General features: G+C 37.9%; 1 long non-coding RNA gene across 1 annotated transcript; it reads right to left on the bottom strand.

Annotated features, from left to right (window-relative positions):
- Window positions 1-11,529: 11,529 nt before the first annotated feature.
- On the bottom strand, window positions 11,530-15,631 carry LOC117660806 (uncharacterized). Its single transcript, XR_004589808.2, has 3 exons — window positions 15,586-15,631; window positions 14,939-15,055; window positions 11,530-11,646 (listed from the first exon to the last, which is right to left on the bottom strand). It is a non-coding gene; the product is annotated as an uncharacterized LOC117660806 (long non-coding RNA).
- Window positions 15,632-27,327: the final 11,696 nt, after the last annotated feature.

Below are 27,327 nucleotides of genomic sequence, written 5' to 3'. Positions count from 1 at the left end.
AAATTGCAATTCCAGCAGACCCAATTTCTGTCATTAAGCAAGGATTGTGTGGGTCATTAAGCAAAGATCTCATGTGACCATGATTTACAAGTTCCTGTAGGCTTCACCATTAACTTTGCTTGTTGGAAGCCTTAAGGGAAAGCCTTAAGTCATGATTGTGTCACCGTGAGATGATATAATAGCTATAAGTACAAAGACTTACAATAACAAACACTCGTTCAGTGCTAACATAAGTTTGAAAGGTCATTGTATAAGTTGGGGATATCAAACTCAATTTCATTGAGGGTCACATCAGCATTATGGTTGCCTCAAAGGGCCAATTGCATGAAGACTATGATAACTCACAGCGGCCAGGGGGCATGGCAGCTCGATGCTGCCTCCTGTATGCATGCTCTGGGGGAGGCTGGGATGGGCTGGGGCCAAACTGCAGGGGCCTGCCCCTTGCTGTTTCCAGGGTGGCCCTGCGGGCCAGATCTAACCACATTGTGCGCTGGATATGGGCCTTGAGTTTGACATGTCTGATATAAGTGATATTAAATGAGAGTCACCTATATGTTTTCTGAGATATATTCCATCCTTTCCATTGCTCTGTTTCAGACATTAACAAAATATCAACTTTTTTTCATTTATTAACTAATACCATGCATTCCTTACATTCCTTTAAAAGTAATTTTTATTAAAACAAGATTTTATATAGATTTAAAAACTACAGAAACAAAAGAAAAAGTAGGAAAAAATAAATATAAAGGGTAAAAGGAAAAATGAGATAATAGAAAGAAAAGAAAAAGGTATCTAAAGAAGCAATTTCCAATCTTCCTTGCAGCAGTTATAAACATAATAAATACCATCTCCACTCTCCCATATTACATAAAACAATTCTCTTCTCATAAATAAACATTTTAATCAATAAATCCCGAAATCACCAGTTCATTTTTGTGCATTTTCAGCAAAAATTCATTGCCTTTAAAAAAAAAAAAACTAATTGTAGTTGTCTCCTTAATCAAAGTCAGTTTAGCCACTTCTGCAAACCATTTCTCTCATATGCCAATTACCAATCTTTCTACATTGTGGTTATCAATATGTGGGCCCGTGAATTGATCTTCCCCATCCATCATGACTTTAGTCATTCAAAGCTTTCACAAAATGAATTTTAAATATCAATTTTGGCAGCCAACACCAGTGTCAGAAATAACACTAAGAATGTGTGAACAATAAGTTCATGGTCAGCTGCCTCTCTTCTGGGGTGGAGACAGACTCAAGTCATGCTTTCCTGCTCCACTTTAAATGTGCTTTTTTAATTGTGCTGGCACTGAATTCATTCTGATTATTCTCCTTTTTCTACCAAACTCTGTTCAGAAGCTTTAATTTATATTTGAAATTTTAGTGTATGCAAATATTCATTCTACTCTGGTTATAATGGAGTAGTAGAATGAAAGAAAAAAGAATCACTTTTGAAGCTATCACTTAAATAGGTTACCTTTTCATTTGCCCAGTGAATCCTAGCAATAATATTCTAGACGGATTTGACCCAAAAGAAAGATTGCTCAGTGAAAGTAGTAAACCATTTCAAAATAGGTGGGAATTAAATCCAATGTATTTTAATGTTTTGTGTGCATTAGTATGCAAATTTAGAAAAGTCACCCTATAGTGATTTGAAATAGAACCTTAAATACTCCAGAAGTGCTGCTGTACTTGACATTTTTGCAATGAATGGTAATATTAGTCTCATAGTCATGATGAAACATCAGAAAATAATTACTTGGAGTTTGTCAATTGTTCTTGCTTTTAAGATTCAATCCTACATTAATTTCATAAAAGCAATTTGAGGACTTACTTGATTTTACTAGAACTGCTGCATTGTTTCCAGAGTATAATTAGGAGTTCAAAAATGCCAAGCTAACCCTTTAGCTGAACTCTATGTTTGCACCTGAAATTGTTGCTTTTCTTGGACTCACTGATAGCGCTGGAATGGAAATTTGTTTTGGTATTAATAGAAACTTCCAAGTCAACAGCAGCTTTGCGACAATTTTCAGAAGGACTGTAATACACAGAGAACAGCTATCTTTTTTTCTGCTTTCAGTGTTCAGTGTTCCTATTAGAGAGGGATCCCTCCCCCCCCCAAATGATACTGTTTTTATGCTTGTAACATCAGCAGGTGTCTTGTCCATACTTTTTAAAATCTATATGAAGCCACCTGGTGAGATCATCCACCACTATGAGATGCGGTACCATCATTAAGCTGATGATATTCAACTTTACATCTCCATCCCCAGCGACCTAGTGTTGCTGTGCTTCCATCTTGCAGTGCTTGGAGCCTGTGGGGATCTGGAAGGGGACAACAGTCTCCAGGTGAACCCTGGTAAGACTGAGAGACTTTGGATGCATAGATCTGGGACTTTAGCATCAGTTCTGGATGGCGTGGCACTGCCTCAAAAAGACCCAGTATGCAATTTGGAGGTTCTCCTAGACTCGTGACTTATAGAGCACAGGCCAGTTGTGGCTAAGACAGCCTTTGCACAACTTTGTACAATGTTATGTACCAGTTAGGCACTTTCCTGGATCGGGAGTCCCTGCACTCAGTCACTCAAGCCCTGGTCATCTCTAATTTGGACTACTGTAGCATGGTCTACATAGGGTTACCCTTTAGAATAACTGGAAGCTACAGCTACAGTTGTATAGAATACAGTTGTGTGACCAATTCTTGGGAACCCCAGGGTAGCCCATGTTGCACTGCTGTTTCAGGAGCTGTACTGGTTGCCAGTTTGCTTCCAGGTCCAACTCAAGATGTTGGTTGTTACATTTAAAGCCTTCATGACATGGGTCCATGTTGTCTGAGGAACCATCTGATCCCGATGGGACTGGTCCATCTCATCTGAGCTAGAAGAAGGTCTGTGGACCCCATTGGTAAAGGAATTCTAGTTGCTGGGTTCCAGAAGAGACTTTTCTGCCATGGCTTCTGGAACATCATGCCTCCTGAGGGAGATGCATATTGCACAACCACACTTTTGACTTTCTGAAAGAGCCCAAAGACCTGACTCTGCCAATTGGTCTGGGGCCCCAATGGGGGTGTGTCATTTCAAAGGTTATTATTGGATGAAAATAAAACCCCACCTTCTTCCTGTGTGGCATCATGTATCCTTTCTCCCTACCTTTGTCAATTTTAACTAAATTTAATGTTACTATTTATTGTTTTAATATTTATACTAGTGTTTTATCTATTGTAAATCCCCTACAGTCATCTCCAAGCAAGATGGATAGCATATAAGTTTAATAAATTACTAAAAATGAATACATAAAATATTGAGCCAAAATCACATTTGGATTGCAAAAAAACTAGGTAACCCTTAAATAAGATCAATGAGATTCAAGAATATGTTGTCTATTCATAATTATGTGTTGTTGTTTTTTAACATAGAAATAATTACCATAGTGTAGCTGTAAATTAGACCAGACAATACACTTTTGGCTGAATGATAGCACCATTTTTTTTAAAATTTGATTTATATGCCGCCCTTCTCCGGAGACTCAAGGCGGCTTACAATAGCCTTCATACTTTTGTATATTTATACAAAGTCAGCTTATTGCCCCCACAAACTGGGTCCTCATTTAACCTACCTTAGAAAGGATGGAAGGCTGAGTCAACCTTGAGCCTGGTAAGATTCGAACCTGCAGAAATTGCAGGCAGCTGTGTTAATAACAGGGTGCATTAAACCACTGTACTACCAAGGCTGTACTACCATTAAAAGAAAGAAAGAAATAATTAAAAATTTTCCTAACAAAGATGATTGTAGCTTCTTGTCTTGAATAATGATGATCTAATGACCACGCTATATTGCTGTCTTTGATAATAGCAACATTCCAAATATGTGTATTTCTTGATTCAGGTAAACTGTTGACTTCTCAGATACTCTGGAGAATTTTAGAACTTTCCCAATAAAGCTTAAAACATAATTTGAAAGATAAATAAATTAATTCAGACTAATGGTATTTGTTGCAGACAGTAGGTGGACTATGCTTAAATATTAATTAATAAATATTAATTAGAGCACTATTATTTTCACATCTTTGCTCAATAGTGGGTTGAAAAGCAAAAACAAGGTGCTAAATAGAATTTACTAAAATAAAAAAAAGGAGATTAGTCTGATATGAATTTGAGATTACAAGAATGAAAGATTTCTCAGTACGGGTAATCCTCAATTTACAACAGTTTGTTTCATGATCATTTAAAGTTACAATGACACTGAAAAAAGTGAGTTATGACTATTTTTCATACTTACGACCATCACATGGCCACATGATCAAAATTCAGATGCTTGGCAACTGACTCATATTTATGACAATTGCAATGTCCTGGAGTCAGGGGATCTTTTGCAACCTTCTGACAGTCAAAGTCAATGGGGAAGCCAGATTCACTTAACAACTGTGTTATAAAAAAAACTTGCAGTAATTAATTTAACAATTGTGACTAGAAAGGCAGTGAAATGGGGCAAAATTCACTTAACAGTCTCACTTAACAACAGAAAATTTGGGCTCAGTTGTGGCCGTAAGTCAAGGACTACCTGTAATACACGTGTGTGTGTGTGTGTGTGTGTGTGTTCCAGGATAACTCTGGAACGCCTCGAGCAATTTCAACCAAACTCTCTGGAAAAAAATACTGTGGGGGTAAGACACTCCTAATACCCCTCGGGATGTGTGTTCTGTTAAGATACAGCCTGTTGTACCTTTAAATGGCTTCTACTGTACTGCCTTAAAATGGCTTCTACTGTGCAGCAAAGTGAAGTTGCCATGGTAACGGCTTCACAGTACTCTACAAAGGGGCTCACTCTGGTAAGGGGGAAATTCAACATTAGAAATTACGTTTGGTCTGGACATTTTCAACCAGGCTTTTATTATTCTTGAGGACAAATCAATGGCCATGATCAATAAAACATTACTGCAACTCGGCCTGCCTGCACCACTACAAGACCGACATGATGTACTTCACGCAGATTACATATGAGAAAAGAACTACAATGTCGAACATCTTACTGCATATACAGTATCATGGACAAGAAGCCACTTCAGAAAAAAACATACCAAATGATCATGGATCAGCTACCAAAACAACAAGGTGGTATCATTGTACTAACTCTTGAAACAGGACTATGCAATGGAATCAGAAACAACTACCACAAACTACTGTGTATAATACAGCAATGTAAAACAAATGTAGCAAGAACAAAGAATGAAAGATATGCTTAATATCTTAATTTTAGCTGCATTGTGTGAAATGTTTTGTAAGTCTTGATGAAAATGCCCAACTAGGTTTACTAAACCTGAGATGAAAAAATCCAGATGATCATATGATGATAGCAAAAAATTACATTTCTCTCTTTAACCTCTTTCTTGCCATCTAGAATTTGTTAGGATTTTTAGCTCTAATCTCAACAAATAGCAGAATTTCCAATTTTTCATCTTCTTTATTAATTGAATAATTAGTTAAATCATGATTACTTCCAGATACGTTCTCTGTTGAAGCAGGAAATATATATGAAAGGCCACATGAAAACAGCAGAAAAAAAAGAAACCTAAATCTTAGAAGATAAGAATATGATGCTTTGAAAAAAAATTCACCTAAAACAAAGCTTAAATATTATTTTCAAGGATGTGGGAGCCAGAAATCAGGGAGTCTTACCAAGTTTTTTACTTCAGGACTATTCATGTTTTGAAGATTATTCAGAAATGGTACTTCAGAATCTGCAAATATAGCAGCTTTTTAAAATAACCATGTGTTTTTAATAGACTTCTATATAGACCTGTAAAGAAAAACACTGACTTTAAGGCGCTAACTACTTAAAGCAGTCACATCTCTTCCAGCTAGCTTATCTAAAATGAGGTAACGGGTAGAATAACAGGAGAGGTAACAGGAGAGTACTAGGTGCTTGGCCTTTGTCTAGACAAATACATAATGTTTTATTTGTAAACTTCCCAGTGTTGTGCAGATGAGATGGGTGGTATAAAAATTAAATAAATAAATAAATAGCCATGAACCAATTTAGAGAATTTAGGATGTGGCCTCTGTTGATTTAAGATGCAGCCTACTGAAACTGCTACTGCACAGACTCAACTAAAGGCTGCATTTCATTCTATCTATCTATCTATCTATCTATCTATCTATCTATCTATCTATCTATCTACTTACCTACCTACCTACCTACCTACCTACCTACCTACCTACCTATCATCTATCAGCAAAATTCACTCACTCATCACGAAATCTCCAGAATGGTAAAGCCTACAAACTTGAAATTTGGCACATACAGTATGTTCCTCTTGGCTTCTAGGTGCTCGCTAAGAAAGGATTTTTCAAAATGACCATCATATCATTAGTATTTCATATACAGTATATTCATATGAAGTATATTAACACGTTCTGATGCCAAGGAGTTAGTTCTACTCCCCCTCCCCATCTGAAAAGTTCCAACTGCCACTTGCCTCACATTCCATTACGTCAGTTCAAACTGGCAGATGTTCCACTCCTTCACTCAGGAGTGGTCTGGGGCTCCTTACAGTACTAAACATCCCTACCTCACCAAAATGTCTACGCCTTCCACCTATGGAATTGCTTCCGAATTCAAGGCGATGGGATATATTCCCTTATGAGTTTCAATCACTGACCACCACTGAGCCAATGGATTGTGAACCAAATTTCTCCTGCATAGTGTCCCAGCCCCAAATCACTTCCTACACTGACCTACTCAGTTCAGATGAATCTGTTCCTTCTACTGTAACACCAGTTAAAGGGAAAAGAGAGAAAAAAACACAGGAAAAGATTTACAGATGCGATTAGGAAAACATAAGTAAGGGAAGCTGCAAAAAAGTATCACCAAAGTCATCCCAAAGTCAATAGAGAGGCTGGAAAAAAGTATGCATCTAATAACCCTTATGTTAATCAGGCAGCTACAGCTAAATATGCCAACATTCGAAGTGCAGGGACATGTCTACCACAGAATAGGGAGTATCATGGTGGGGCCTCAGCATCAGCCTTCATTTCTCCAGATATACTTCGTTGGTGATGATGACAATGAGAGGGACATCCATTGTGGAATCTACCCAAGCGTTACTCCAGAACTGGTTAGTTCAATTTATCATGCCCAATCACATAGTTTCATAATGAAGCATGGGTATCCAGCTAGTTTGGTATATGAAAAGCTTCATTCTGCTTTCAGTTTCTTCTGCCTGACTGAAAATGAATTCCAAACCAATTTAAAGAAGGAAGACTGAGCTGCACTAAGTTGTTTTCCATTTTGTAACTCAAGATAGAAGGTTGGAGGAAGACATTTTTTAAAAAAGTGATATATTGTAATAAAGTTATCCTGGGCTATTATTGTTTGGTCAATGGCCAAACAATTTGCTCTCATCTCTGTGGAGGTCAAAGAACTCACCAAATTTGTTTGACGGAATCTTGTACCACAGTAAGGAAATTAACACTGCATGAAAACAATTGCAATTAAAAAAGAAATCAGCTTTTCCTATTGGATTTTTGTCTGAAAATACAGTACATCTGATTGAGAAAAGGTCCTTAAATTATTATTATTTTTTTGCTTTAAAATTTTTATGCCACTACACAAAGCAGAGCTTGACAATTTACTATAGCTGCTTTATGCATGATGATATAAAACTTCAAATCCTTTGCAGAAATCCCACAGAGCTTTGAGATAAATTTTAAAAGCTTTATCTTAAAAGCTTACAGGTCCCATTTGGGTTCTAATATTTCAAGACAATTTTAGCAATTTCTCTCCACCCCCCATCTTCACCCTTTCTTCGGTGTTCCTGAGAAAGCAGACCAATTTGAAGTATGCTGGCTCTGTAATATATATTATCTTGGGTAGGGAGTGGAGACCACACAATTTGGAGACATCAACATGAAATCTACTTTTAAATATACTGAAATAGAGACGCTCAAGCTAATTCTTATGGCTGATGGCAGGAAAGCTTTCTTCCTTAATAATTCTCAAAAGGAAAGTGTCATATTAGGCAGTCATAAAGGAATTGAAAGCAAGTATAGGATTCACACAGCTTTAATGGAAGGAAATGTATTTTAATTCCCTCCTATAAAGCACTAGGCTTCATAAACTTTCATTCAAACTGTCTTCTGTGTCAGTAGAAGTATAACACCTTCATTCCTAAGCTTCTCACGGACACTTCTTGAAATCCCATCCCTAACATCTCTTGAAAAATTACCCAAAGTAATTTTGAGGCAGAAAAGCCTTTGATTATTCCAGGTTTAACCCTTTGATGTGTATGACTGCAGCAGAGTAGAAATGGAAAGAAGACACCAAGCAATGTCCTTCTCTCTTCTGAAGGCTGAAGGAAATAATGTGGTGGACAGGAATGAGGTAACCCTCATCCCTGTCCACCTCTTCTAGAGCAGTAGAACAAGATTTCTGTTGGCTGAGGAATGCCTTGACCTTAGCATAGTATGCTAAGTATAGTATGATGTCTGCTTTGGAAATGTGAATGGCTTTTTAAAAATTATTATTTTTATGTTATTTTGTTGTATGAGTACTTGGGAATGGTATTTTTTATTTGCATTTTGTGAAGGAGAGGGTGCTGTTAGTAATATCCCCTTCTAATAAATTACAGAATTCTTCTTTCATCAGTAAAGAAGTACAGTGACCCAAAGACTTATTTTGTCTCGACTGCAGCTCCCTCTTCTGATAAAGGGACAACAATGCAATTCTTTCTTTTCTTTCTTTTTCTTTTTGCAAATGAAAAGCAAGTAGAAAACAATGTCGGCAGAGTAAGTGAAGCCAGAAGTCTGTTTTTTTCCCTTAGTTATTTTTGCAACTTATGGGGAGATAAAGGGGTGAAATGGAGAGAGGGAAGGAGGGTGGGAGAGAGAGAGAGAAAGACAGACTGACCAGCCTTGAAGTCCACACATCTTAAACTTAGTGAGATTGAGAAACACTAGTCTAGCATGTAGTTCACAATGATGTCTTAGTAAAATGGCTTCCCCCACTGATTTCATTATTGTTACTTTATGGTTATTTGTTTTGTCCTGCTTTAGGGAAAGGCTTTTTTTCTTCCTTCTCTACTCTGTGCTTCTTAAAGAAAAGAAAAAGAAAAAGAAAAAAAGGAAGAAAAAAGAAGAGAAGAGAACCACAGTGTTCTTTTCCCCCTTCTCTCTTTCTTCCCAGATGGCTGACCTGAGGCCATTAATTTCATGTGATGTTTTTCCCCAAGGATAAGGACATTACAGCGTATTCTATCACCCACCAGGGCAGAAATTGAAGCCGGATAATTTATTTATTTATTTTACTGTTTTCTGTATTGTTTTAAATCTTAATATATTATATTGTTTCAGTATAGTGACATTTATACACTAGTAGTTAAAGCCTTCGAGATTCTTTGATAATGGCCATTGCAGATTCCGAAAGATCCATGTGGCAGGGAGAATGAGAATTTTCTGGAACTGTGGTAAACATACTTTCTTCCTAGTTCTTATTTATATCCTCATCAAAGCTTAGTCTAAAATCACACATAGTGCTTTTTCTTCCCTCCTCACTGAATTGAAAAAGCTTCTTGATGAGAAGCGAAACATCTTCAAGGAAAAACAAAGTCCAGTTGCCTTTTGAAAAAGCATCTTTGGGAAACCATGACCTGTATGACTGAGTATCTTCATACATTCTCTCAGTACACAGGCAAACAGCAAATCATACATCATAAGATACCAAAAGGAGAAGTAACAGGAAAGATGAGAAGGATAATAGTAATCCAGCCCTACTACATGGTAAATGAATAAATAGCTTGATATAATATAAATCAGCTTCCTATATTGTGCTCATATTTAAAACATTATTGAAGTGTTTTCACCAAATGTCATAGATGACAAATAGAGAACATAATATCTGTAACAGAGTATATTTCTAGAAATGCTTAAGATCCATATGTTCTGTATTTTAATCTAGTACATTGATCAGGATGAAATCAAGTTTATTTTTAATCAGGGAAAAATCACTCTAGCTGCAACTTAATTATGAAGAAAATTAAAGAAATTTCAAGGACTCATTTTACTGACCCACAGAGATCAAACACACTGGTATTTTTTTTTTTTTTTTTGCCATTGAAGAGCAAAAGGGTTATTATGAGGAGCAAATGAACCATGAAATATCACCATTAACAACATGGTAAAATAAAGCATTCTGAAGCTGTTAGAGATACATTAAAGGCACTTCTGTAACAATGCCTAAAGAAGAGATGCACTCTTAGAGAAAGGCATTAAGAATTGATAATATACAACATAAGGAATATATTTTATTGATACGTTAAGTGATAATCTATGAGAGGGTTTTTACATGAGTTTCAATAACGGAGACATTTTTGCACCAGCAAGGATATGGATACCCCACAGAAAACATTCAGGCTGATCTTTTATACTCATTCGGGAGAAGGGCGGTATAGAAATAAAATTATTATTATTATTAATTAAAGGGACCTTACTTTTAAACAGACACATACAGGTTTGCTCTACTAGACTATTTGCATTATAGGAAGGGATATGTGAAAAGGATAAAATGAGATTTTATTTATCTTTTAAATTATCACACATCACTATTTAGCTTCTAGATAAATGCAATTGTCTGCTTTCTTATTTTAATAGGCATATGACAGCCTGCTTCATGCAATGGTTAAGCCACCAGGCTAGAAACAGGGAGACCATGACTTTAGTCTTACCTTTGGCACAAAGCCAGCTGGGAGAGCTTGAGCCACTCATTCTGTCTCAGCCATAAGAAGGAGGCAAGAGCATATCACTTCTGAAAAGCCTTGCCAGGAAATAGCACTAGCACTTAGACTTATATATCTACTTGTTTGCTACCTGTTTGCTGGCTGCGCATGCATGCTGCACGCCAAGTGCATGCTATGTGTGCGCATGTTCATTGTATACCAAATGCACACTGCGCACGCATGCACAATGCACACCAAACGTGCACTACATGTGCATGTACGCATGTGCAGTACACACCAAAAGGAGGCCTGGGAAGGTAAGTAGAGCAGTGAGGAGGGGGGAATCAGCTGTGCCACACAATTTAGATTCGCTAGATTTTAAATCACGTGGCACAGCTGATCATCGGAAATACCGGTTCGAAGGAACCAGTAGCTTTTTTTTACTACTGGTTCGCCCGAACAGGTAGTTTTTATCACTACCGGTTTGCCCGAACTGGTGTGAACTGGTAGCATTTTACCACTGCCCCACCCCCAATATGGATCCTCATTTTACCAACCTCAGAAGGATGGAAGGTTGAGTCAACCCTGAGCCAGTCAGAAAAACTGCAAGGACTCGTTGCAATGAGCCCACACTGATTCAAAGCAAAACCAGGCACTTGTATTTCATACACATACTAGACTTCTGAAAATATTTTGTTACAGAACTTTCTAAAATGTCTCCCCTTACAGTATCTTGCATTAGAGGCAGGGCCTTCTCTGTAACAGGCATCATCACCAATTTTGAATGTGGGCCCAAACTGAATTATATCTTCATTACCTTTGTACCTGGTATCCTTTGTATGCAGATGCCAGGCATTTCTGTTACTTCTACAAAGTAATCCCAAGGAGTTCAAATGTTCAACACCAAGCCAAAGAATGAAAAAGACACAGAATGTATCTCTGCAGCAGAGGGAAATAAGAAGAGGAAAATTATTTTTAGATTTTTTCTGCTCTACATTTGTTAACAAGGCACTACATTTCTGAGTGATACTAATCTAGGCCCGCCCTGATGATCTTTATACAATCTAAATCATAGTTGAGTCAGAAATACAAACTGAAAAATTAAATGTGTATTATACTTAAGAGCTGACCACTGTGTCCATCCAGTATTCCATTTGGGTCTCTTCAGGTGTTTCTTCTGCCTATTTCTTTTTCTGGACCAGAGAGAAAACTGCTTTTCTGAACCAGAGAAGAAAGTGCTTCAAAAGTGTCAATATTAAAATACTGTATTATTTTATAATGTTGATAATTGTGCAGATACAGGCTGTAATATACTCTGCAAGTTTTGAAAGAGACTTGAAAAATTCAGGGAAAAAAATTCTGCAGAAGTTTTCAATTTTTTGATGAGAGAGCGAGAGAGCACAAATGCATTAATTTAGCAATACGCCTCCTTCCACCAAAGACAAGAAACAATTAATTTACTTGGGGGGCCATAAAGTAGCCACCTTGAAAATAACCTTCTTATCTATCATTTTAGCTCAGATAAGGAACTCTTCTTAAGGCTTTCATAAACCAACAGAAGAGGAAAAAGACAGGAGGAACTGTTCAGTATTCACACTGGAAGTAAAGTCTGATGCCTGAGGAAACCATAGGGAGAACATCTCAAGAGCAATTAAAATTTAGAATATCTGGGGAAAACACAGCCATGCAGAGGTTCAAAGCAGAGGTGAGATTCACATAATTTACCTACCCACCCACGATTTCTACTACCGGTTCGCCCAAACTGGTCCGAGCTGGCTGAATACCACCTCTGGTTCAAATGGGCACTTTTTACTTCAGTGAAAGATTGATGAATGCACCCTTTCAGAGTAACACCCTTTCTGCTGCTTCTAAGTAATTTCACCCAAAAGTTGCATCTCTGCTTGGGCAGAAGCTACTCCAGTGTAAAAGGCAATCAAGACACTGGCCTTATCTCCATAATTTTGATCAAAGTGTTGAGGAATTGTCCATTTTGTATAGTCTTATAATAGCAATACCACTTAGACTTATGTACCACTTCACAGTGCTTTACAGCCCTCTCTAAGCAGTTTACAGAGTCAGCATATTACCCTACCACTATCTGGGTCCTCATTTTACCCACCTCAGAAGGATGGAAGGCTGAGTTAACCTTGAGCTGCTCATGATCGAACTCCTAGAATGAGCAGTGAGCGGATTCTTCAGTACTGCATTCTAACCACTACGCCACCGCAGTTCTAGAAAGCAAGCAACTGTCCCAGACAAATCCAAATGAAAGTAACGAGAGGTAATCCTCTGCTTCTAGAATTCCTGCTAAATTCTGACTGTAATATACCTCAGTAGTGAAAAAGGCAAGGATATGAAGTCTGGGCTGAAGCCACGTGTATCTTGAATAAGGCATGAGAGCAGGACTGCCACAAAAAACAGAAATTATTGTAGCATAGGCTGAGAAGGAATGTTATCCTGTGATCCACATGACAGAAAATAAATTAGGGAAGGGTGAAGCCTGCTGTCGGCAAATAAATGCACACATGTACAATTTTGGGAATCAAGGTCTAGAGCAGTGTTGGCGAACCTTTTCAGCACCAAGTGTCAAAACGGGAGCATATGCGTGCACGCAGGGGAGCACCAGAAACCAGAAGAGCAGTTCTCCGGTGCACATGAGAACGCCAGGAAGCTGAGTTTCCGGTTTCCAGCATGCACATGTACGCTGGTCACCTGGTCTTGCGGTTTCTGGCATGCATGCGCACATGAAAACCAGCTGGCTGGCATGAAGCTCAGCTTCCTGGCACATGTATGCACTCCAGGGAGCTGCTCTTCCAGTTTCTGGCACCCCCAAGTGCGCAAAGACCAGCTGGCCAGAGTGTATGTGCATACCAGAACCCAGAAGAGCAACAGGCGATGGCTGGTGTCCCTAGAGAAATGGCTCTGTGTGCCACTTTCGGCATGGGTGCCATAGGTTCGCCGTCATGGGTCTAAAGAAAAGGATCAAGGACTGGTTTATAAGAAGTGTTGACCTGGCTGGGAGGACCAGTAAAAGACATTCTAAACTGAACAAAAGTTCAGAAAACCACTGAATCATGGGTATTGTTTCCCTGGACTTCTAATAATTTTTTAAAACAAAGTTAGAATGAAATATGTATTCTTTATGGTGAAGAATTTAACAACTATTTGATTTGTAAAAGATGATGCTAGACAGTCAACAAATTAGCATCTGTGCTTGGCCGTATTGAAGTCTGACATCTGTCTCATATCATTCTAAGAATATCTTGAATTATTCTGGATTTCTTTACAAAAACACTGCTCTCTCGTTTTTTTGTTTTTTTGTTTAATTTGATTTATATGCCGCCCTTCTCCGGAGACTCAGGGCGGCTTACAATGCGTTAAGCAATAGCCTTCATACTTTTGTATATTTATACAAAGTCAGCTTATTGCCCCCACAAACTGGGTCCTCATTTAACCTACCTTAGAAAGGATGGAAGGCTGAGTCGACCTTGAGCCTGGTAAGATTCGAACCTGCAGAAATTGCAGGCAGCTGTGTTAATAACAGGGTGCATTAAACCACTGTACTACCAAGACTCGTTCCTGTAAATGTTGTTGCATAAGCACTAAATACTTTTAAGATAGCTTTCTATTTCGGTTTCCAAGTATTGGTGACAGAAAATAAATTTGTTTTTCTTCTATTCTTGTAAAAGTTTGCTAATACTTCTAAGACCATAAGATGGTAATCACATTGCAATTTCATCAGTATGCATATGAGCTTTGTAATTAAAGTCAATATCCTTCAGTAAATGTCCAAATGATATGTGCAATTATTAAAAAAAATGCATTAATTTTATGAACATCATACAATACAAAGTTATTCTGATTCTAAATGTTGGCAAGCTATTCTTTCAAACTCTTAAAATAAAATCTATAAAATATTAAAGGACTTTTGCATTATGGTAAATATATAAATCTCTGAAATACATGAAAAGGAAAGTATACAATTCAGAAGGAGTAATTTACATAACGGTGCAAATCATTGTTAGTTCATTCCCTGAAATCAATAGAAAATGCATCAGTTTACATTAACTGAGGACTGAACCAATTGTTCCCTTTGAGTGAATTATTTCCATACATTTAGTAAGGCTGTGACTTATCCACTTCTATGAATGCATGAATGCAGTCTCAAACCCAAAGTAGCCTGAAAATAGGATACTAGTGGAGCTACAGTATTTGGATCAAGAAAACTTACCATTTGAAGGAATTACCAATATTTTCTCCATGTATTTGAAAAATGATTGATTATGCATTTCATGAATCTCCTTTCAGATAGATGAATTCACAATTCCAAATGGAGCTGTACAAGAAACTGTATAGAGTGAGAGGCTTTGGTTTTAGAAACGTATTTTGACATAGTCTAAAGTACTTGTTTATTTATTATTTATCAAATTTATTTGCTGCCCATCTCATGGTTCAGTTCATATCAAGATAAAACAACATATAATAACAGTTATCAATACAAAATAGATTAAAATTACAAAAACTAAAACAAACTAGTAAGCAATGTGGGCAGTCAAGGATAGTTGGAAATACAGAGTGGGCAGGTTTACAAAAAAGTCACAAACAAACAAAAAAAGATATAATGTATATTGTAAGAGAAACTAGAATGTAGTAAGACAAAGCAAAATTTGCAATATATGGGCTCAAAAGTTTCTCCTTCCCACCACACTGCAAGCAGAGATGTTTGAAGGGGAAACTTTGTCATATCTTCTCATATTTCTATGGTGTGGCCTCCACTGAATAGTGAAGATAAGAAAAGCAGAGTTCTTCGCATATCCTTCTGACTGCAAGTAAGACAGATTTATTACTGAAAGCTCCTGAGGGACCAATTAATATTACCAAGCTTGTCAAAATATGTGTACCATGAAGAATACCGACAGACTCTCAACATTCTAAGAATGCAAGGTCACAGAAAAGAAAGACACAAGGGGACAAACACAATCAGAGCAGGGAAAATACAATAAAGTCTGGCTGATGCATGCATCAAGCTCAGGCTAAAGACCTCTTCACTCAAACACTTGCTTTGGTGCCTAAATCAAAGGAAAGGTTCCCAATTTAATACTTTTAAAAAAGTATTTAGACTTTAGATCTAGGTATTGATATTGCTTAACAATTAGAGTTATTATAGTATATATTAATTAGATGGTTTAATATTATCTTTTTCTACTTTCTCCCCTTTTCTGGAAGTAATTCGATAGATTTCTATAGAAACATATTGATTAATTGAAACTGTTTAGATTAGAACTATATACACTTATTATATAGATATTGTTTAGACATAGTAACTTTTATAGTAATCTTAAGTAATTGTAAAATAAGCTAATTGATGATTCTAGACTGTATACAAAAATATTGATAATTAATTGTTAATTAAAAGTGTGATTTATTAATCTTATTATCTGATATATAAATATTATACCGAATAGGGATAAGAATAGAGTAATGAATTGCTGAACTATTGTACTTTCTCCCTACTCCTCAACTGACTTACCTAACCCTTATATAACAATATTTTCAAGTGAAATTATTAGAAATACACAAACTAGTCACTAAAGAACAAAAAAGTAAGAAAATAGACAAGATATTCCACATACTGATTCCTTCCCTCAATCAACATAGTGTATGAGAATTTGGGAAATTGTAAAGCAAAAAATAAAGATGACAACAACAGCCCCATCAACAATAACCAAGACAGGGAAAAAATTAATATCAAATCAGACAGCCACAATATCCTCATCAGCACAACAAAAAACATAATTGACACAATGCTATCTTCAGATAAAGAAAAAACCTCCACTACATTCAATATACAAAACATCCAATCGGTCTTAACCATGATCCAGGAGGGGATGAATAAGACGCAAGAATCGATAGCGAACAATCACGAGGAAATGAGAAGGAACCATGAAGAATTGAAATTAGATGTAGGAGAAATAAATGACAACATTAAAAAAATGGATGACAAGATCGAAAAAATACAACAAAATATTGTAAAAAATGAACAACAGATTCAGAATATAGAAGTAAAAATGGACCAAGCAGAGAAAAAGATTGATAATATGGAACAAAATCAAACAGCACTAAATAGAGAACTGGAAGATTCGATTACCTATTTAGAAATGGAGAAGGCATCTTTCTTCCTATGGTTCCAAAACATTGTGGAAACTAGAGAAGAAGACTTAAGGGATCTGATGATGGGAATATTAGCGGAAGCCACCCAGAAGGGGAAAGATGAGATCAGTAGGGAAATTGATGAAATTTACAGAGTCCACAGGAACTATGTCCACAGGAACAAATTACCCAAGGAGATCCATATTAGATTTGCACGAAAAACAATGAAGGAAGAGATTTATAAATTAATGAGAAAAGAAACAATTAGTTACAAGGGGAAGGAAATAATAACCCTAAAACAGATCCCGAGACGAATAAGAGAACAAAGAAAGAATTATAGCTTCCTAACAACACAATTGAATAAACATAAAATAATGTTTCGTTGGTTGGTATCAGAAGGAATCCTGGTATCCTGGGAAGATAAGAAACATAAAATTGACACTCTAGAGAAAGCACAAGATTTTTTTGACCACCATTTTATATTAGAAGAAGAGCAGGAAACCAGACAAGATCCAGAAAACAAAAACCAAGAACACTCTACAGAGGAAGCAGAAAGAGAACAAGAAGAAAAAAGATGAACTGAAAGGGAGAAGATGGAGCAAGAAGGAGCTAGGGGGAAAACACAAATGATAACAAGGAACACAAAAAGACTTAGGATAACAAACAGATAAGTAAGAAAAATGGGACAAGAAATAAAGTTGATTTCAATCAACATAAATGGACTAAACGTATCAATTAAAAGAACATACACATTTAAAAAATTACAAAAATTAAATATGGATATCATGAATCTACAAGAAGTGCATATTAAAAGGCAACACCAACAGTTATTAGAAAATAGAAGATTAGGAACACTATTCACTTCATTAACAGAACAAAAAAAAAGAGGTATCGCAGTATATATCAAAAATCATACACAAGCAAAACAAATCTATACAACGGAGAAGGCAGGATATTGATGATTGATATTAAGATGGAAACCAAAAATATATTACTAATATCAATTTATGCACCGAACGGAAACCAAAAAGAATATTTTTAAAAAATACATAATATAATTAAAGCATTGGATTATGAACATATATGTATTGTAGGGGACTACAATGTGATCGTAGGTATAGGAAATGATTACTAAAGTAGCAAAAAGAATAAATTCAGGAAAAAGACACTCCCAGATACCTTCAAAGAAATGGCCCAAGAACTACAACTGTAGGACGCATGGAGAGAACTGAACAAAACCAAGAAACAATACACATTTTACTCAAACCCGCACCAATCCTGGTCCAGGATTGACATGGCCTGGATGACAATAGAGTTAAGGAAAGATATAAAAGAAATTGAAATTGCACCGAATGTATGGGCAGATCATAACCCAATAATAGTAGTCTGGAAAGGTCAACAAAAACAAAAAAGATGGATGATGGACAGAGAGATTATTAATGATAAGGAATACATAGAAATGATTAAGAAAGAGATGGATATATTTTTTTCAAATAAATAAGAAAGAACAAACATCATTGCAAATTTTATGGGACACCACTAAAGCCTACATAAGAGGATTAACAATTTCCTATAAAGCAAAGAAAAACAGAGACAAACAGCAGAGGAAAGATAATCTACTGACAGAACTTGGAAAATATGAAGAGGAATTACAGAAAGAACCATATAGGAAAATGATTAACGAAAAAATAAATCTTACCAAACATAAAATAAATTTAATAACAACAACAGAAATAGTGAGGAAAATCAAAATGGCTAAACAAAATCAATTTGAATATGCAAACAAAACAGGACGTTGGTTGGCTTACAAATTAAAAAAGGAAAAGGAAAAAAGAACAATATACTAACTACAAGATGAACATGGACAAATGCAACACAGGAACGAGGGAAAAAAAAGAATTGCAAAGAACTTTTACCAGAACCTATACGCACAGGAAGAAATTCAAGCAGAAGAAGTTAAAGATTATTTAAGTAAAACCAATATCCAAGAAATAAACGAAACTCAAAGAGAATTACTGAATAGACCAATTTCAATGTTTGAACTAACCGAGGCAAGAAAAAACAGAACAACAATAAACCCCAGGTCCGGATGGTATACCATCAGAATTCTATAAAATTGGACACCACTCAATAGACAATATCTTACTACAGGTCTTTAATGAAGCACTCTCAGAAGCCAAAATCCCTCATTCATGGACAGAGACAACCATTACACTAATACCAAAAGAAGATTTGGACCTTACTCAAATTAAAAACTATAGACCTATATCACTTCTGAACGTGGACTATAAACTATTCACTCTAATTATTTTGCAGAGAATGAAAAATATTATTGTCGGTTATATTCATCCAGACCAAAATGGATTTATTCCAAAAAGACAAATTAAAAACAATAAAAGAACGATAATCAATACTCTTGAATATTATGAGCAGAAATTGGACGAACAAATGGCGTTACTTTTCCTTGATGCACAAAAGGCGTTCAACAATCTCAATTTGACATTTTTAACATTACAATTAGAAAAAATGGAAGCAGGTGATAAATTCCTAAATATGATTAAGACGATATATTCCAACCAAACAGCAAGAATAAGGATAAATGGAGAGACAACTGACCAATTTCAAATATCTAAAGGGGTGAGACAGGGTTGTCCCCTATCCCCCTACTATTCATATTAGCACTAGAAATATTATTGAACGAAATTAGGAAAGACAAAGAAATAAAAAGATTAAAAGTAAAGAATCGGGAATATAAATTACAAGCGTTCCCCGATGACGTGCTATTTATACTAGAATGACCAAAGCAATCAGGAATGAAATTATTAAAGAAAATAGAACAATATGGAAAAGTAGCAGGATTGAAAATTAATAAAGAAAAAACAAGACTACTAACGAAAAATTTGACAAAAACTCAGGAGAAAGAATTATTATTATTATTATTATTATTATTATTATTAATTAATTTATTAATTAATTAATTTATTTATTTATTGAATTTATATCCCGCCCTTCTCCCCGAAGGGACTAAGGGCGATGAACAGCCGAGAATTAAAATAACATACAATATAAAAGTTAAGATAATTAAAAATAAAGTAAATTAATCCGCCTCCCAATTTAAAACCCCTAGCTATACAATTAAAAACTAACCCATAAAACCTATTCAGGCCAGGCCAGCTTGCTGAAATAAAAACGTCTTCAGGGTCTTACGGAAAGTGCGGAGATCCGGAATCAGCCGTATTCCAGGAGGTAGCTCGTTCCAGAGGGTGGGTGCTCCCACAGAGAAGGCTCTCCCACTGGGGGCCACCAGCCAACATTGCTTGACCGACGGCACCCTGAGGAGGCCCTCTCTGTGAGAGCGTATTGGCTGCTGGGAGGTTATCGGTAGCAGAAGGTGGTCTCGTAAATACCCTGGCCCTAAGCCATGGAGCGCTTTAAAGGTGAGAACCAACATCTTGAAGTGCACCCGGAAGACCACTGGGAGCCAGTGCAGCTCGTGCAGGAGGGTGTTATATGGGAGCGCCATGTCGCTCCCGTGATCACCCGCGCGGCCGCATTCTGGACCAGTTGGAGCCTCCGGGTGCTCCTCAAGGGGAGCCCTATGTAGAGAGCGTTGCCGTGGTCCAGACAAGAATTGATGAGAGCATGAGTGACTGTGCATAAGGAATCCCGACTCAGAAAGGGGCGCAACTGGCGTATCAGGCAAATTGGAAGACACATTAGAAATACAGACAACAACAAAAATAAAATATTAGAAATACAGACAACAACAAAAATAAAATACCTAGGAATCTGGTTCACCAACTGAGTATCAACACTCAAAGAAGACAACTATAATAAATTGACCAAACAAATTCAAAAGGACCTAGATATATGGAGTAAACTACAACTATCACTTTTAGGTAAAATTGCCTCCATTAAAATGAATATTCTGCCGAAAATATTATATCTATTTCAAGTAATACCAATAAACCCAGGGAAATCATACCTCAAAGATCTCGATAAAATGATATCAAAATACATCTGGCAAGGAAAAAGGGCAAGAATCAAATTGAAACATCTTCAAGACACCAGAGAGAGAGGTGGCCTAGGATTACCGGACTGGCAAATTTATTACAATGCAGCATCACTTACATGGATAAAAGACTGGATAACATTAAAAAACAAACATATGTTAGCACTAAAGGGATTCGACCTGCTGAAAGGATGGCATGCATTCTTATGGGAGGAGAAATTCAGACAGCATGAACATTTCAGGAGACACTTTATCAGAAAAGTACTTGCAAAAACTTGGACAGAAATAAGGAGAAATCACTATGACAAAATCCCGAGGTGGCTCTCAACCATGGAGGCCCAAATTTATCCAAACGCAATGGACATAGATAAGATGAGAACATACAATGAACTGCTGAATAATGAAGGAGAACTGAAGACAAGAGAGGAACTGAAAGAACAGGGTACAGACATTGATTGGTGGTCGTATTTACAAATAAAATCAAGACATAAAATGGATATGAAAAAATTTGGAATCCAAAAAGAACAGAATGAATTGGAAAAAATTCTATTGGGATCAGATGATAAATTAATAACCAAAATCTATAATTATTTACTAAAATACAAACTAGAGGAAGAAGTAGTGAAAGAGAATATGATTACGTGGGCAAAAAATTTCAGATACAATATTGAAATCGATAAATGGGAAAAAATGTGGAAAGTAAATACCAAACTGACAATATCTGTACCCTACAAGGAAAATACATATAAAATGTTCTACAGGTGGCATCTCCCCCCCGCACATTTGGCAAAGATGTTCCCTAACAACACACTGGACTGTTGGAAATGTAGATCACATAAAGGGACGTACTACCCTTTATGTGGTGGTCATGCCAAAAGGCAAAAAAATTTTGGAAAATGATTCAAAAACAGCTGGAAGAAATTACCACCCAGAGAGTGCCATTAAGACCAGAAACATACTTATTAGGAATACTAATGAATCAATATGAAAAAGAAATACAATATTTGATATTGTACAATATTGAAATACAATATTCTGACAGCGGCAAGAATCACATTCACACAAATGTTGAAATTGGAAGATACACCATTAGAGGATAAAATAATACAAAAAGTAATGGAATGTGCCGAGATGGACAGGATTACCAAAGAGATATGGGAAAAGGAATCACAGAGTACTATCTAGTTTGGCAACGATGGTACGATTGGCTAGAGAAATGTCACTGGCTAGAGAAGTATTTTTAGGATTGCTGTGGCTACTTGATCAGTCACAAACAGTATGGTTTCAATCAAGCCATCTCCTGTTTGCAATTACCTGCAAGCCTTCCCTGCCCTAGTTAATTGCAGGTTAACTCCCCATATAAGCAAGGACCTTTTCGCTTGCTACTCGGGCCTAAATGCTGTTTAGGCCTAGATGCAGAGCTCCTTCTGGAAGCTGGATGCAGAGCTCAGTACAACATTACAGAAGGGAGGAGAACACAGATAAGGACTCCAAACACTGTTGCAGAGATACTCCTACGGATGCTTGCCTTTTGCTGTTTTGAAGCACGCAAGCCATCATCAGAACTGCTGCTGCTGGACATTCTTCCTCCCTCAAGCTTCAAGCTACGTTTGCTGATTGAAATTGTTTTTTCTTCAGGTGACTTTTTTAGCTGTGAAGTTTATGCTGCTGCCCTTCTACTACCTCGATGATGTATCGACACTGAAGCTGCTTATTGTCATGTTAACCTTTTTCTCTTGTGAACTGTTTCGGTATTGTGGAGAGGAATCTAGGGAGATAGCCTGGCTTCACATAACCAAGATAAGACTTCGTTACTAATGTGCTTTTTTAAAGACATAGTGCTTTTTAAGTGTTTTAAAGTAAATTATATTTTTACACAAGACGCCTCTGTCAGATTTATTTCAGTTCTAGTGTGTTTTCTCATGAGCTGGTTCACGGTCCTGGGTACCCCTCAACCCCCACATTCATAACAAGAAAAGGAAAACGAAATAAGAAACAATCAAAGGGACAAGAAGCGAATACCAACTAAGGAAACAAAAATTAAGAAATAATCCTAAAATATCATTATATAATGAAATATATATATATATATATATATATATATATATATATACATACATACATACATACATACATACATACATACATACATACATAATACCGAAGTAACTTTCTTTTTTCTTAAGGTTCAAGTTGTAAGATTTGATTTTAATGTATAGTTTGTCTATGTTGTTGTATTGTATGTATGTATGTATGTATGTATGTATGTATGTATGTATGTTTTTGTTTGTTTATCTTTAATAATAATAATAATAATAATAATAATATATATATATATATATATATATTTGTTTTCTCAGGTTTTCGCGGGTGTTTGTATGTAGGTCTTTGGTTATTCGGGTCTTCTCCCACGTAAAATTGGAAGTGTCTTGGCGACGTTTCGACGAAGTCTCATTCGTCATCTTCAGGCTGGTGTTCTCGGCTTCGTGCTTCCAGAAACAATGTGAGATCGCAGCTGTCTCTTCCTTTTAACTGCTAGTGGAGGTGTGAGCTGATTGGGTGGGAACTTGGCTGTGTTCTGATTGGGTGGAGATGTGTTCTGATTGGTTAGGGGCTTGGCTGTGCTCTGATTGGATGGAGGGTTGGTAATCAGAGCACAACCAAGCCCCTAACCAATCAGAACACACCTCCACCCAATCAGAACACAGCCAAGTTCCCACCCAATCAGCTCACACCTCCACTAGCAGTTAAAAGGAAGAGACAGCTGCGATCTCACATTGTTCCTGGAAGCACGAAGCCGAGAACACCAGCCTGAAGATGACGAATGAGACTTCGTCGAAACGTCGCCAAGACACTTCCAATTTTACGTGGGAGAAGACCCGAATAACCAAAGACCTACATACAAACACCCGCGAAAACCTGAGAAAACAAATATCGCACCTCTACGGGGAGGAAATCCACCATCTGACCAGGACCTATGAAAAACTCGAAGTCCAAAGAGCTTCCATTTTATGTGACCTTGCATTCCTACGCAACTGCCGAGATCAAAATTTAATCCCCACAGGCTTCCAACTGAAATTCCACTTCAACTCTGCAGCCACCAAACGCATTCTGAAAAGAACAGAACTAGCCCTAATCAGAAATGAACTCCACAGAAAAAGATTCCTCCTAGACCGAATCAACAAGGATCTCCTCACACTTCACCTCAAACTCAGCAACAAGATCCACCCCGCACTTTGGGACAAATCCAAACAACTTGCCGTCTGGAGAGCCGAAACACAGACCACCCTCAAGACAGACACACACACCAACAAACTCCAAAGACTACAAGAACGCCAGAAACAATCCCCTCCACCCTCACAGCCACACATGAAACAAACAGTGCATAACATCTCAGATAGGATCCTCACCAAAGCCGAAACCAATGTCCTTTCCAAAGGATTCAACTTTGCAGTCGCTCCCAAAAGCATCCCCACTGAAACCATTATATGCGGAGTTGAAACCAGCCTGACCAAAATCAACCCCGACGATGCAAACAGAATCAGACTCGAAATCACCAATATCCTCTGCACCAGCAAGCCACCCAAAAGTAACTTACCCAAAGAGGAACAGACAGCACTACTTAACCTGAAAGAAGATACCAGCATAATAATCCTACCAGCAGACAAGGGCAATGCCACGGTGGTTATGAACACATCTGACTACCAAACCAAATTAATCAACCTACTCCAAGACTCCATATACAAACCCTTAAACACAGACCCCACCACCTACCTGGAAAAAACCACCAGATCCAAAATAAAAGCCTCCCCCATCAGCGAAGAGATTCAGCAAAGAATCATACCCAGAGAGAAATCATCCAGATGCCCTAAGCTTTATGGTCTCCCCAAGATACACAAAGAAGGAACCCCACTTAGACCCACAGTCAGCTCCATAGGCTCACCTCTACAAAACCTAGCCAAATTTCTCGCCAAACAACTACAGCCCTATGCAGAATCCATCACCTCATACATAAAAAACTCATTCCAGTTCATAGACATCATAAAGCAACAAAATTTACAGCCCAGTGACCTACTCGTGAGCTTTGATGTCACATCCCTCTTCACCCAAGTACCAATCAAAGAAGCCTTGACAGTTATCCAAAACAAATATAACCCCCCCAAGCACATCTTAGATCTGACCAACCACTGCCTATCCAACACATACTTCATCTATAATGGACAGAAATACAAACAAACAGAAGGAGCACCCATGGGATCACCCCTCTCGCCTGTCATTGCCAACCTCTATATGGAATACTTTGAAACCCAAGCTCTAGAAAAATCCGATCACAAACCCAAACTCTGGCTCAGATATGTGGACGACACCTTCATAATCTGGCCACATGGGAAAGAAAAACTGGACAACTTCGTCACACACCTCAACAGCCTACACCCCAAAATACAGTTCACCATGGAAACAGAAGTGAACAACCAACTTCCCTTCCTGGATGTCTTAGTCTACAGAAAATCCAATGGCTCCCTAGGACACACTATATACCAGAAGAAAACACACACAAACCGCTATCTGCACGCACTCTCACACCACCACCCTGCCCAGATCAACTCTGTAGCCAAGACACTCATTTCCAGAACAAAACGCTTAGCAGACGAACAACACCTAAAAACCGAACTACACACCCTCACTAACGTACTCACATCCAATGGATTCCAAAGAAATAAGATCACCAACTTAATCTAAAAAGAAACCCCCACTAAAATCCAAGACAGAGAACAAGAAAACGGCAAGGCCCTCCTCCCATACATAAAAGGCACCACAGACAGAATAAGCAAAATCCTCCACAAACATAACATCAAGACAGCATTCTGCACAAACCGAAAAATATCCACTATCCTAAGGAACCCCAAAGACAAAATTGAGTTAGAAAATCAAGGAGTATATGAAATCCCATGCACCGCCTGCCCCACCACATACATCGGACAAACCAACAGACGAATAAGTGCACGCATAGAAGAACACAAGAACTCAGTCAGAAAAGAGGAACCAACTTCTTCCCTGGCCCAACACCTTAAAGCCACAGGACATGATATTGACTTTAAAAAGACCAGAACTATCGCCAAAACTGAACACTTTAACAACAGAATAATCAGAGAAGCCATTGAGATAGAAAAACGCTCACACAGCATGAACAAACGAGATGATACCTCCCGCCTACCAGCCATTTGGAAACCCGCCCTTATTGACAAACGAGTCTCTAACACGACGAATGACACCAGACCCACACGCACGAGTGCCACACCTGATGTCACCACCACACATCCACGCGGAAAGCAGACTCAAACCCACACTGATAATGAGCCACGACCAAGGACCAGAAGCCAGACCACAGCTGCATCATTAGCCACTTTAAACCCCTCCAATCCATACATGAAGCAGACTGACACCCACCATGAAGAGCTCGCACGGCCACAAACACAAAGCCAAACAACAACAACGCAGCTCACCAGCTCAAATCCCCCTGCAACTCAGACTAAGCTGAGCACAACCAAGCCCCCACCCAAACAGAACACAACCCCAGCCAATCAGAGCACAGCCAAGCCCCTAACCAATCAGAACACACCTCCACCCAATCAGAACACAGCCAAGCCCCTAACCAATCAGAACACACCTCCACCCAATCAGAACACAGCCAAGTTCCCACCCAATCAGCTCACACCTCCACTAGCAGTTAAAAGGAAGAGACAGCTGCGATCTCACATTGCTCCTGGAAGCACGAAGCCGAGAACACCAGCCTGAAGATGACGAATGAGACTTCGTCGAAACGTCGCCAAGACACTTCCAATTTTATGTGGGAGAAGACCCGAATAACCAAAGACCTACATACAAACACCCGCGAAAACCTGAGAAAACATATATATATATCTCCCAGAAGAATGATGTTCTTTACCAATAAAACAACTTAGGTGTATTCATGAAGTCGTTATGACTTAAGCACAATTTGAATGTGCAGCTTTGGCTTGAGAAGGAGGAGGTAGTCCTTATTTATTATTTATTAAATTTATATCCCGCCCTTCTCCCCGAAGGGACTCAGGGCGGTGAACAGCCGAGAATTAAAATAAAATACAATATAAAAGTTAAAATAATTAAAAATAAATTAAATTAAACGGCCGCCCCAATTTAAAACCCCTAGCAATACAATTAAAAAAAACCCCTAAAACCTATTCAGGCCAGGCCGGCTTGCTGAAATAAAAATGTCTTCAGGGCCTTACGGAAAGTGTGGAGATCCGGAATCAGCCGTATTCTGGGAGGTAGCTCGTTCCAGAGGGCAGGTGCTTCCACAGAGAAGGCTCTCCCCCTGGGGGCCGCCAGCCGACATTGCTTGACCGACGGCACCCTGAGGAGGCCCTCTCTGTGAGAGCGTATTGGCCGGTGGGAGGTTATCAGTAGCAGCAGGCGGT

Source organism: Pantherophis guttatus, chromosome 1 (genome assembly GCF_059756535.1).
Source record: "Pantherophis guttatus breed Tessera chromosome 1, ASM5975653v1, whole genome shotgun sequence".
In the NCBI taxonomy this organism is placed as follows: domain Eukaryota; kingdom Metazoa; phylum Chordata; class Lepidosauria; order Squamata; family Colubridae; genus Pantherophis; species Pantherophis guttatus.
The sequence above is the reverse complement of the archived record's forward strand: the minus strand, read 5'-3'. Positions and strand labels throughout refer to the sequence as shown.